The sequence below is a fragment of the Arachis stenosperma genome, chromosome 4 (genome assembly GCF_014773155.1).
Source record: "Arachis stenosperma cultivar V10309 chromosome 4, arast.V10309.gnm1.PFL2, whole genome shotgun sequence".
In the NCBI taxonomy this organism is placed as follows: domain Eukaryota; kingdom Viridiplantae; phylum Streptophyta; class Magnoliopsida; order Fabales; family Fabaceae; genus Arachis; species Arachis stenosperma.
In genome coordinates this window covers 103,567,505-103,580,981 of record NC_080380.1, presented here as the reverse complement: position 1 = coordinate 103,580,981, position 13,477 = coordinate 103,567,505, and the positions used below count along the sequence as shown (strand labels likewise).

At 40.0% G+C, this 13,477-nt stretch overlaps 1 non-coding gene across 1 annotated transcript; it reads right to left on the bottom strand.

Moving 5' to 3' along the window:
* Window positions 1–6,615: 6,615 nt before the first annotated feature.
* On the bottom strand, window positions 6,616–6,723 carry LOC130977812 (small nucleolar RNA R71). Its single transcript, XR_009085487.1, has one exon. It is a non-coding gene; the product is annotated as a small nucleolar RNA R71 (small nucleolar RNA).
* Window positions 6,724–13,477: the final 6,754 nt, after the last annotated feature.

Genomic DNA, 13,477 nt, shown 5'->3' with positions numbered 1-13,477 from the left:
GTTTAGCATCCTGCTTTGACATCAAATAATTAAGGGCAGCATGGTCAGTATAAACCACAATTTTGGATCCTATCAAGTATGATCTAAACTTATCAAATGCATAAACTACAGCTAATAATTCCTTCTCTGTTGTCGTGTAATTTTTTTGAGCCTCATTCAACACCTTACTTGCATAATATATGACATGATGCAAGTTTCCCTTCTTTTGTCCAAGCATAGCACCAATTGCAATATTACTTGCATCACACATGAGTTCAAAAGGTAGTTCCCAATCCGGGGGTGTGATGATTGGTGCTGTTGTGAGTCTGTTTTTTAAAGTTTCAAAGGCATGCTGGCAGTTTTCATCAAAAACAAAAGGATTATCAATCATTAACAGATTACTCAAAGGTTTGGCTATTTTAGAAAAATCCTTGATAAACCTTCTATAAAATCCTGCATGCCCCAAGAAACTTCTAACAGATTTCACATTAGTTGGTGGAGGGAGCTTCTCTATGATCTCCACCTTTGCCTTGTCAACCTCTATCCCTTTTCTTGAAACTTTGTGACCAAGAACAATCCCCTCGGGCACAATGAAATGGCACTTCTCCTAGTTCAAAACCAAATTAGTTTCTTGACACCGTTTCAAGACAAGAGTTAGATGTTTCAGGCAAGCATTGAAATTGTCACCAAAAACAGAAAAGTCGTCCATGAAAACCTCTAAAAACTTTTCGACCATATCTGAAAAAATGGAGGATACACCTTTGAAAGGTGGCTGGGGCATTGCATAGCCCAAACGGCATCCTTCTATAGGCGAAAACTCCAAATGGACATGTGAATGAAGTCTTTTCTTGGTCCTTTGGATCTACTACTATCTGATTATACCCAGAATAGCCGTTCAAGAAGCAATAGTAAGCATGGCCGGCCAATCTTTTGAGCATCTGGTCAATGAAGGGAAGTGGGAAATGATCTTTGCGTGTGGCATCATTCAGCCTCCTATAGTCAATACACATCCTCCATCCTATCACAGTTCTTGTGGGAATGAGTTCATTTTTCTCATTAACAATGACTGTCATCCCACCCTTCTTTGGAACCACTTGAACTGGGCTTATCCATGAGCTATCAGAGATAGGATAGATTATCTCTGCATTCCACAACTTCATTACTTCCTTCTGGACAACTTCCTTCATTGTGGAATTTAGTCTTCTCTGAGGTTGAACCACTGGTTTGGAATTGTCCTCCAAGAGGATTTTATGCATACATACTGCAGGGCTGATGCCTTTCAGGTCATCAATGGTCCATCCTAAAGCATCCTTGTGAGCTCTGAGTACATCAAGAAGTTCTCCTTCTTCTTTTTTTGTCAGGGATAAATTGATGATCATTGGGAAACTCTCTGATGTGCCAAGGAATGCATATTTGAGATGGGTAGGTAATGGCTTCAGTTCTTGTTTTTGCACTTCTTCCTTTTTGCTTGGTTTCACCTCCTTGTCAATAGAGATCTCAACTGCTTGTTCTTCTATTGTCTCTTGGTTATTTTCCTCTTCTTGCTCATAATGATTGGTGTCTAAAATTTCTTCCACCAGGCTTTCTATCATGTCCACTCTCAGGTAATCCTCTTGCTCAGGAGGGTATTGCATTGACTTGAAAACATTTATGATCATTTGCTCATTGGGTACTCTGAAGATCATCTCTCCCTTTTCCACATCAATAATAGCTCTTGCAGTTGCTAGAAATGGTCTTCCCAAGATGATTGAATTATTTCCTTCCACTTCAGTGTCCAAAATCACAAAATCCGTAGGGAAGATAAACTCCCCAACCTTTACTAATGGATTCTCCACAATTCCATTAGGTGTCTTGATTGATCTATCAGCCATGACTAGTGACATCCTAGTGGGTTTGAGTTCTTCTATCGCAAGCTTCCTCATCATGGACAGGGGCATTAAGTTGATACTAGCTCCAAGATCACAAAGAGCTTTGTCTAATGTCATTTTGCCTATGGTGCAATGATGAGCGGATAATTTATACGCTTTTTGGCATTGTTTTTAGTATGTTTTAGTTCGTTTTTATTATATTTTTATTAGTTTTTAGTTAAAATTCACTTTTCTAGACTTTACTATGAGTTTGTGTGTTTTTCTGTGATTTCAGGTATTTTCTGGCTGAAATTGAGGGACCTGAGCAAAAATCTGATTCATAGGCTGAAAAGGATTGCAGATGCTGTTGGATTCTGACCTCCCTGCACTTGAAGTGAATTTTCTGGAGATACAGAAGCCCAATTGGCGCGATCTTAATTGCGTTGGAAAGTAGACATTCTGGGCTTTCCAGCAATGTATAATAGTCTATACTTTGCCCGAGATTTGATGGCCCAAACAGGCGTTCCAAGTCAGCTCAAGAATTCTGGCGTTAAACGCCGGAACTGGCACAAGAATGGGAGTTAAACGCCCAAACTGGCACAAAAGCTGGCGTTTAACTCCAAGAAAAGTCTCTACACGAAAATACTTCAATGCTCAGCCCAAGCACACACCAAGTGGGCCCGGAAGTGGATTTTTATGTCATTTACTCATTGTTGTAAACCTTAAGCTACTAGTTCTCTATAAATAGGACCTTTGGCTATTGTATTATCTATCTTTGGATCACTTTAGATCTTTTGATCATCTTTGATCATGTTTTTATGATTGAACCCTCTTTGGGAGGCTGGCCATTCGGCCATGCCTAGACCTTGTTCTTATGTATTTTCAACGGTGGAGTTTCTACACACCATAGATTAAGGTGTGGAGCTCTGTTGTACCTCGAGTATCAATGCAATTACTATTGTTCTTATATTCAATTCGGCTTATTCTTGTTCTAAGATATCACTTGTTCCTCAACTTGATGAATGTGATGACCCGTGACACTCATCATCATTCTCACCTATGAACGTGTGCCTGACAACCACCTCCGTTCTACCTTAGATTGAGTGGATATCTCTTGGATTCCTTAATCGGAATCTTTGTGGTATAAGCTAGAATTGATGGCGGCATTCAAGAGAATCCGGAAGGTCTAAACCTTGTCTGTGGTATTCTGAGTAGGATTCAAGGATTGAATGACTGTGACGAGCTTCAAACTCGCGATTGTGGGGCGTTAGTGACAGACGCAAAAGAATCACTGGATTCTATTCCGACATGATCGAGAACCGACAGATGAATAGCTGTGTTGTGACAGAGCGCGTTGAACTTTTTCACTGAGAGGACGGGACTGTAGCCACTGACAACGGTGATGCCCAACATACAGCTTGCCATGGAAAGGAGTAAGAAGGATTGGATGAAGACAGTAGGAAAGCAGAGAGACAGAAGGGACAGAGCATCTCCATACGCTTATCTGAAATTCTCACCAATGAATTACATAAGTATCTCTATCTTTATTTTATGTCTTATTTATCTTTTAATCATTAATCCTCCATAACCATTTGAATCCGCCTAACTGAGATTTACAAGATTACCATAGCTTGCTTCATACCAACAATCTCCGTGGGATCGACCCTTACTCGCGTAAGGTTTATTAACTTGATGAATGTGATGACCCGTGACACTTATCATCATTCTCACCTATGAACGTGTGCCTGACAACCACCTCCGTTCTACCTTAGATTGAGTGGATATCTCTTGGATTCCTTAATCGGAATCTTTGTGGTATAAGCTAGAATTGATGGCGGCATTCAAGAGAATCCGGAAGGTCTAAACCTTGTCTGTGGTATTCTGAGTAGGATTCAAGGATTGAATGACTGTGACGAGCTTCAAACTCGCGATTGTGGGGCGTTAGTGACAGACGCAAAAGAATCACTGGATTCTATTCCGACATGATCGAGAACCGACAGATGAATAGCTGTGTTGTGACAGAGCGCGTTGAACATTTTCACTGAGAGGACGGGACTGTAGCCACTGACAATGGTGATGCCCAACATACAGCTTGCCATGGAAAGGAGTAAGAAGGATTGGATGAAGACAGTAGGAAAGCAGAGAGACAGAAGGGACAGAGCATCTACATACGCTTATCTGAAATTCTCACCAATGAATTACATAAGTATCTCTATCTTTATTTTATGTCTTATTTATCTTTTAATCATTAATCCTCCATAACCATTTGAATCCGCCTAACTGAGATTTACAAGATTACCATAGCTTGCTTCATACCAACAATCTCCGTGGGATCGACCCTTACTCGCGTAACCATTTGAGTCCGCCTAACTGAGATTTACAAGATTACCATAGCTTGCTTCATACCAACAATCTCCGTGGGATCGACCCTTACTCGCTTAAGGTTTATTACTTGGACGACCCAGTGCACTTGCTGGTTAGTTGTGCGAAGTTGTGATAAAGAGTTGAGATTGCAATTGAGCGTACCATGTTGATGGCGCCATTGATGATCACAATTTCGTGCACCAAGTTTTTGGCGCCATTGCCGGGGAATTAAATGTCCTAACTACAATTTCGCATTTGTTCCCTACAATAACAGTGCCAAGTTTTGATCCGGCAACAACAGCAAGTTTTTGGCGCCGTTGCCGGGGATTGTTTGAGTTTGGACAACTGACGGTTCATCTTGTTGCTTAGATTAGGTATTTTTCTTCAAATTTTTAAGAATGAATTCTAGAGTTTCAAGGTGATGTTCTTATCATCACCAAAGCTGATTAATTATCATCAATTTAGCTCTTGAATGCAATGACCTGCTGAAACTTGGCTAGCCTTGCCTAATCTTTTTAGACTAAAGCTTTAGACTAACATTGTATGATTCTTGGAATTCTTATTAAAAATTTTGAATCTCTTTATTTTCTTTTCCATATAATTTTCGAAAAATCCAAAAAAAAATTATAAAATCTTAAAATAAAAAATATTTTTATGTTTCTTGTTTGAATCTAGTGTCTAATTTTAAGTTTGGTGTCCATTGCATGTTTTTAGTCTTCTAATTTTTGAAAATTACATACATTATGTTCTTCATTGATCTTCAAGTTGTTCTTGATGATTTTCTTGCTCTGATCTTTAAATTCTCTTGTCTTGAGTGTTTTGTTGTTTCTCATATGCATTCTCAATTTGTTAGTGTCAATAGTATACAAACTTCTAAGTTTGGTGTCTTGCATGCATTGTCTATTTGATTTTAGTTGCATTTTGATTATTCCTCATCATTAAAAATTCAAAAAAAATTTTTAATTTGTGTCTTTCAAGTCAATAATACAGAGAATTGAAGATTCAGAACATGCAGCAGAGGAATTACACAGAAAAAGCTGGGTGTTCAAAACGCCCAGTGAAGAAGGAAAACTGGCATTTAGACACCAGCCAGGGTACCTGGCTGGGCGTTTAACGCCCAAAAGGGTAGCATTTTGGGTGTTAAACGCCAGAATGGATACCATTTTGGGCGTTTAACGCCAGGATGGCACAAGAGGGAAGATTTTGTTTTTAATTCAGATTTTTTTCAAGTTTCCATAATTTTTCAAAATCAAATCTTTTTCAAATCATATCTTTTCAATCATATCTTTTCAAAATCAATTTCTTTCCATTTTCATAAATACTTGCTAACAATTAATGATTTGATTCAACATTTCAATTATGTTGCCTTTTCTGTTGAGAAAGGTTTAATGTCTGAATCATATCTTTTAAATTTCTTGTTAGCCAAGTCATTAATTTTTAAAATCAAATCTTTTTAAATTGTTTTTCAAATCATATCTTCTCAATCATATCTTTTTAAAACTATATCTTTTCAATCATATCTTTTTATCACATTTTTTACAAAATTAAATTTTCAATCATATCTTTTTGATTTCTAATTTCAAAATCTTTTTCAATTTCACTTTATTTCTTTCCCAATTTTATTTTTCCAAAATCATTTACCATTTCTTAAAATTTCTTTTAATTAATTCACTTTAATTTTTGAAAATTTCTTCCCCTCTTCTCACATCCTTCTATTTATGGACTAACATTCCTCCTTAATGCACAATTCGAACTCTATCTCTCTTGATAAGTTCGAATTCTTCTACCTCCTCCTTCTATTCTTCTTTTCCTCTGACACCTCAAGGAATCTCTATACTGTGAAATAGAGGATTCCATATTCTCTTGTTCTCTTCTCTTTCATATGAGCAGGAGCAAAGACAAAAGCATTCTTGTTGAGGCTGACCCTGAACCTGAAAGGACCTTGAAGCGAAAGCTAAGAGAAGCTAAAGCACTACTCTCTGTAGAGGACCTAACAGAAATCTTCAAACAAGAAGAAGACATGGCAGCCGAAAATAATAACAATGCCAACAATGCAAGGAAGGTGCTTGGTGACTTTACTGCACCTACTCCCGACTTCTATGGGAGAAGCATCTCTATCCCTGCCATTGGAGCAAACAACTTTGAGTTTAAGCCTCAATTAGTTTCTCTAATGCAACAGAATTGCAAGTTCTATGGACTTCCATTAGAAGATCCTCTTCAGTTTTTAGCTGAATTCTTGCAAATCTGTGACACTGTCAAGACCAATGGGGTTGACCCTGAGGTCTACAGACTTATGCTATTCCCTTTTGCTGTAAGAGACAGAGCTAGGATATGGTTGAACTCACAACCTAAAGAAAGCCTGAACTCTTGGAAAAAGCTAGTCAATGCCTTCTTGGCAAAGTTCTTTCCACCTCAAAAATTGAGTAAGCTTAGAGTGGAAGTCCAAACCTTCAGACAGAAGGAAGGTGAATCCCTCTATGAAGCTTGGGAAAGATACAAACAATTGATCAGAAAGTGTCCTTCTGACATGCTTTCTGAATGGAGCATCATAGGTATCTTCTATGATGGTCTGTCTGAACTGTCCAAGATGTCATTGGATAGCTCTGCTAGAGGATCTCTTCATCTGAAGAAGACGCTTGCAGAAGCTCAAGAACTCATTGAAATGGTTGCAAATAACCAATTCATGTACACTTCTAAAAGGAATCCTGTGAACAATGGGACGAATCAGAAGAAAGGAGTTCTTGAGATTGATACTCTGAATGCCATATTGGCTAAAAAAAAAATATTGACTCAGCAAGTGAATATGATTTCTCAAAGTCTGTCTGGAATGCAAGCTGCACCAGGCAGTACTAAGGACGCTTCATCTGAAGAAGAAGCTTATGATCCTGAGAACCCATCAATGGAAGAGGTGAATTACATGGGAGAACCCTATGGAAACACCTATAATCCTTCATGGAGAAATCATCCAAATCTCTCATGGAAGGATCAACAGAGACCTCAACAAGGTTTCAACAACAATAATGGTGGAAGAAACAGGTTTAGCAATGGCAAGCCTTTTCCATCATCTTCTCAGCAACAGACAGAGAATTCTAAGCAGAGCCACTCTGACTTAGCAACCATGGTCTCTGATCTAATCAAAACCACTCAAAGTTTCATGACTGAAACAAGGTCCTCCATTAGAAACTTGGAGGCACAAGTGGGTCAGCTGAGTAAGAAAGTTACTGAACTCCCTCCTAGTACTCTTCCAAGCAATACAGAAGAGAATCCAAAAGGAGAGTGCAAGGCCATCAACATAGCCGAATTTGGAGAGGAGGAAGAGGCAGTGATCGCCAATGAGAAAGACCTCAATGGACGTCCACTGGCCTCCAATGAGTTCCCTAATGAGAAACCATGGGAATCTGAGGCTCACACTGAGACCATAGAGATTCCATTGGAATTACTTCTGCCATTCATGAGCTCTGATGAGTATTCTTCCTCTAAAGAGGATGAAGATGTCACTGAAGAGCAAGTTGCTAAGTACCTTGGAGCAATCATGAAGCTAAATGACAAGTTATTTGGTAATGAGACTTGGGAGGATGAACCCCCTTTGCTCACCAAAGAACTGGATGACTTGACTAGGCAGAGATTACCTCAAAAGAGACAGGACCCTGGGAAGTTTTCAATACCTTGTACCATAGGCACCATGACCTTTGAGAAGGCTCTGTGTGACCTAAGGTCAAGCATAAACCTCATGCCTCTCTCTGTAATGGAGAAGCTATGGATCTTTGAGGTACAAGCTGCAAGAATCTCACTAGAGATGACAGACAATTCAAGAAAACAAGCTTATGGACTTGTAGAGGATGTTCTGGTAAAGATTGAAGACCATTACATCCCTGCTGATTTTATAGTCCTAGAGACTGGGAAGTGCATGGATGAATCCATCATCCTTGGCAGACCCTTCCTAGCCACAGCAAAGGCTGTGATTGATGTTGACAGAGGAGAATTGATCACTCAGGTGAATGAAGAATCCCTTGTGTTTAAGGCCCAAGGATACCCCTCTGTAACAATGGAGAGGAAGCATGAAGAGCTTCTCTCAAAACAGAGTCAAACAGAGCCTCCACAGTCAAACTCTAAGTTTGGTGTTGGGAGGCCTCAACCAACTTCTAAGTTTGGTGTTGAACCCCCACATTCAAACTCTAAGTTTAGTGTTGGGAGGTTCTAACATTGCTTTGAGTATCTGTGAGGCTCCATGAGAGCCCACTGTCAAGCTACTGACATTAAAGAAGCGCTTGTTGGGAGGCAACCCAATGTTATATTTATCTATTTTCCTTTGTTATTTTATGTTTTCTATAGGTTGATGATCATGGAAAGTCACAAAATCAATTGAAAAAGCAAAAACAGAATGAAAAACAGAAAAAAACAGCACACCCTGCAAGAAAATTTGCTGGCATTTAAACGCCAGTGAAGATAGCAAAATGGGTGTTTAACGCCCAGTCTGGTACCATTCTGAGCGTTTAATGCCAGAAAAGGGCACCAGACTGGCGTTTAACGCCAGGAATGGGCAAGAAGCTGGTGTTAAACGCCAGAAATGGGTACCAGCCTGGCGTTTAATGCCAGGATTGGCAGAAGGAGCATTTTTGCTCGCCACTTGGTGCAAGGATGAATTATCCTTGACACCTCAGGATCTGTGGACCCCACAGGATCCCCACCTACCCCACCACTCTCTCTCTTCTTCACCCATTCACCAATCACCTCAACACCTCTTCCCCAAAAACCCCTCAGCTATCAAATCCTACAATTCTCTTCACCACTCACATCCATCCTTCATAAAACCCCACCTACCTCACCATTCAAATTCAAACCACTTTCCCTCCAAAACCCACCCATAATGGCTGAACCTTACCCCTCTCTCCACCCCTATATAAACCCATCTTCACTCCTTCATTTTCACACAACCTACACACTACTTCTCCCCCTTGGCCGAAAAATAAAGCCACCTCCATCTCCTCTATTTCTTCTTCTTCTACTCTCTTCTTTCTTCTTTTGCTCGAGGACGAGCAAACCTTCTATGTTTGGTGTGGTAAAAGCATTGCTTTTTGTTTTTCCATAACCATTTATGGCATCTAAGGCCGGAGAAACCTCTAGAAAGAGGAAAGGGAAGGCAAAAGCTTCCACCTCCGAGTCATGGGAGATGGAGAGATTCATCTCAAGGGTGCATCAAGACCACTTCCATGAAGTTGTGGCCAAAAAGAAGGTGATCCCCAAGGTCCCTTTCAAACTCAAAAAGAGTGAATATCCGGAGATCCGACATGAGATCCGAAGAAGAGGTTGGGAAGTTCTTACCAACCCCATTCAACAAGTCAGAATCTTAATGGTTCAAGAGTTCTATGCCAATGCATGGATCACCAAGAACCATGATCAAAGTGTGAACCCGGACCCAAAGAATTGGCTTACAGTGGTTTGGGGGAAATGCTTAGATTTTAGTCCGAAAAATGTAAGGTTGGCATTCAACTTGCCCATGATGCAAGGAGATGAACATCCTTACACTAGAAAGGTCAACTTTGATCAAAGGTTGGACCAAGTCCTTATAGACATTTGTGAAGAGGGCGCTCAATGGAAGAGAGATTCAAGAGGGAAGCCGGTTCAACTGAGAAGGCATGACCTCAAGCCCGTGGCTAGGGGATGGTTGGAGTTTATCCAACGCTCAATCATTCCCACTAGCAACCGGTCCGAAGTTACTATAGATCGGGCTATCATGATTCATAGCATCATGATTAGAGAGGAAGTAGAAGTTCATGAGGTTATATCCCAAGAACTTTATAAGGTGGCGGACAAGTCCTCTACCTTGGCAAGGTTAGCCTTCCCTCATCTCATTTGTCACCTCTGTAATTCAGTTGGAGTTAACATAGAAGGAGACATCCTCATTGATGAGGACAAGCCCATCACTAAGAAAAGGATGGAGCAAACAAGAGATCCCACTCATCATGAAATCCCTGAGATGCCTCAAGGGATGCACTTTCCTCCACAAAACTATTGGGAGCAAATCAACACCTCCCTAAGAGAATTGAGTTCCAACATGGGACAACTAAGGGTGGAGCACCAAGAACATTCCATCCTCCTCCATGAAATTAGAGAAGATCAAAGAATCATGAGAGAGGAGCAACAAAGGCAAGGAAGAGACATTGAGGAGCTCAAGCACTCCATAAGATCTTCAAGAGGAAGAACAAGCCGCCATCACTAAGGTGGACCCGTTCTTTAATCTCCTTGTTCTTTATTTTTCTGTTTTTTTTCAAAAATTATGCTTCATGTTTTATTTATGTTTGTGTCTTATGATCATTAGTGTCTTAGTGTCTATGCCTTAAAGTTATGAATGTCCTATGAATCCATCACCTTTCTTAAATGAAAAATGTTCTTAATTAAAAAAGAGAAGAATTGCATGAATTTTGAATTTTATAACAGATTAATTATTTTGATGTGGTGGCAATACTTTGACTTCTGAATGTATGCTTGAACAGTGCATATGTCTTTTGAATTTGTTGTTCATGAATGTTGGCTCTTGAAAGAATGATGAAAAAAGGAGACATGTTACTGAGGATCTGAAAAATCATAAAAATGATTCTTGAAGCAAGAAAAAGCAGTGAATACAAAAAAAAAGAGAAGAGAGAAAGCAAGCAGAAAAAGCCAATAGCCCTTTAAACCAAAAGGCAAGGGTAAAAATAAAGTCGTGATCCAAGGCAAAAAAAGAGTGTGCTTAAGAACCCTGGACACCTCTAATTGGGGACTCTAGCAAAGCTGAGTCACAATCTGAAAAGGTTCACCCAGTTATGTGTCTGTGGCATGTATGTATCCGGTGGTAATACTGGAAGACAGAGTGCTTTGGGCCATGGCCAAGACTCATAAAGTAGCTGTGTTCAAGAATCATCATACTTAACTAGGAGAATTAATAACACTATTTGGATTCTGAGTTCTTATAGAAGCCAATCATTCTGAATTTCAAAGGATAGAGTGAGATGCTAAAACCGTTCAGAGGCAAAAAGCTAAAAGCCCCGCTCATCTAATTAATACTGATCTTCATAGATGTTTTTGGAATTCATTGCATATTCTCTTCTTTTTATCTTATTTGATTTTCAGTTGCTTGGGAACAAGCAACAATTTAAGTTTGGTGTTGTGATGAGCGGATAATTTATACGCTTTTTGGCATTGTTTTTAGTATGTTTTTAGTATGTTTTAGTTAGTTTTTATTATATTTTTATTAGTTTTTAGTTAAAATTTACTTTTCTAGACTTTACTATGAGTTTGTGTGTTTTTCTGTGATTTCAGGTATTTTCTGGCTGAAATTGAGGGACCTGAGCAAAAATCTGATTCAGAGGCTGAAAAGGACTGCAGATGCTGTTGGATTCTGACTTCCCTGGACTCGAAGTGGATTTCCTGGAGCTACAGAAGCCCAATTGGCGCAATCTCAATTGTGTTGGAAAGTAGACATCCTAGAATTTCCAGCAATGTATAATAGTCAATACTTTGCCCGAGATTTGATGGCCCAAACAGGCGTTCCAAGTCAGCTCAAGAATTCTGGCGTTAAACGCCGGAACTGGCACAAGAATGGGAGTTAAACGCCCAAACTGGCACAAAAGCTGGCGTTTAACTCCAAGAAAAGTCTCTACATGAAAATGCTTCAATGCTCAGCCCAAGCACACACCAAGTGGGCCCGGAAGTGGATTTTTATGTCATTTACTCATTGTTGTAAACCTTAAGCTACTAGTTCTCTATAAATAGGACCTTTGGCTATTGTATTATCTATCTTTGGATCACTTTAGATCTTTTGATCATCTTTGATCATGTTTTTATGATTGAACCCTCTTTGGGAGGCTGGCCATTCGGCCATGCCTAGACCTTGTTCTTATGTATTTTCAACGGTGGAGTTTTTACACACCATAGATTAAGGTGTGGAGCTCTGCTGTACCTCGAGTATCAATGCAATTACTATTGTTCCTCTATTCAATTCGGCTTATTCTTGTTCTAAGATATCACTTGTTCCTCAACTTGATGAATGTGATGACCCGTGACACTCATCATCATTCTCACCTATGAACGTGTGCCTGACAACCACCTCCGTTCTACCTTAGATTGAGTGGATATCTCTTGGATTCCTTAATCGGAATCTTTGTGGTATAAGCTAGAATTAATGGTGGCATTCAAGAGAATCCGGAAGGTCTAAACCTTGTCTGTGGTATTCTGAGTAGGATTCAAGGATTGAATGACTGTGACGAGCTTCAAACTTGCGATTGTGGGGCGTTAGTGACAGACGCAAAAGAATCACTGGATTCTATTCCGACATGATCGAGAACCGACAGATGAATAGCCGTGCTGTGACAGAGCGCGTTGAACATTTTCACTGAGAGGACGGGACTGTAGCCACTGACAACGGTGATGCCCAACATACAGCTTTCCATGGAAAGGAGTAAGAAGGATTGGATGAAGACAGTAGGAAAGCAGAGAGACGGAAGGGACAGAGCATCTCCATACGCTTATCTGAAATTCTCACCAATGAATTACATAAGTATCTCTATCTTTATTTTATGTCTTATTTATCTTTTAATCATTAATCCTCCATAACCATTTGAATCCGCCTGACTGAGATTTACAAGATGACCATAGCTTGCTTCATACCAACAATCTCAGTGGGATCGACCCTTACTCGCGTAAGGTTTATTACTTGGACGACCCAGTGCACTTGCTGGTTAGTTGTGCGAAGTTGTGATAAAGAGTTGAGATTGCAATTGAGCGTACCATGTTGATGGCGCCATTGATGATCACAATTTCGTGCACCAAGTTTTTGGCGCCGTTGCCGGGGAATTAAATGTCCTAACTACAATTTCGCATTTGTTCCCTGCAATAACAGTGCCAAGTTTTGATCCGGCAACAACACCAAGTTTTTGGCGCCGTTGCCGGGGATTGTTTGAGTTTGGACAACTGACGGTTCATCTTGTAAGACTCTTCTCCACTTGCTGCTGTCTTGGATTTGGTTCTTCCATGATCTGCTCTCCCTTCTTCAAATTCTGTGGTTTGTTGTTCTCTTCTGTGAGCTTTTCTGGGACATTCTTGCTTGTTATGTCCTTGTTGTTAGCTCCATCTTTCTCTGTTGGTTCTTTGTCACTCTCCATAAGCTTTCTTGGTTGCCCCTTTGTTGCTATCTACCAATGTCTTTCCACTCCTTAGTTGCACATCTTTACACTCTTCTTTTGGATTAGGAATGGTGTCACTTGGTAGTGAGCTTGAAGGTCTCTCAATAGAAATCTGCTTGGAGATTT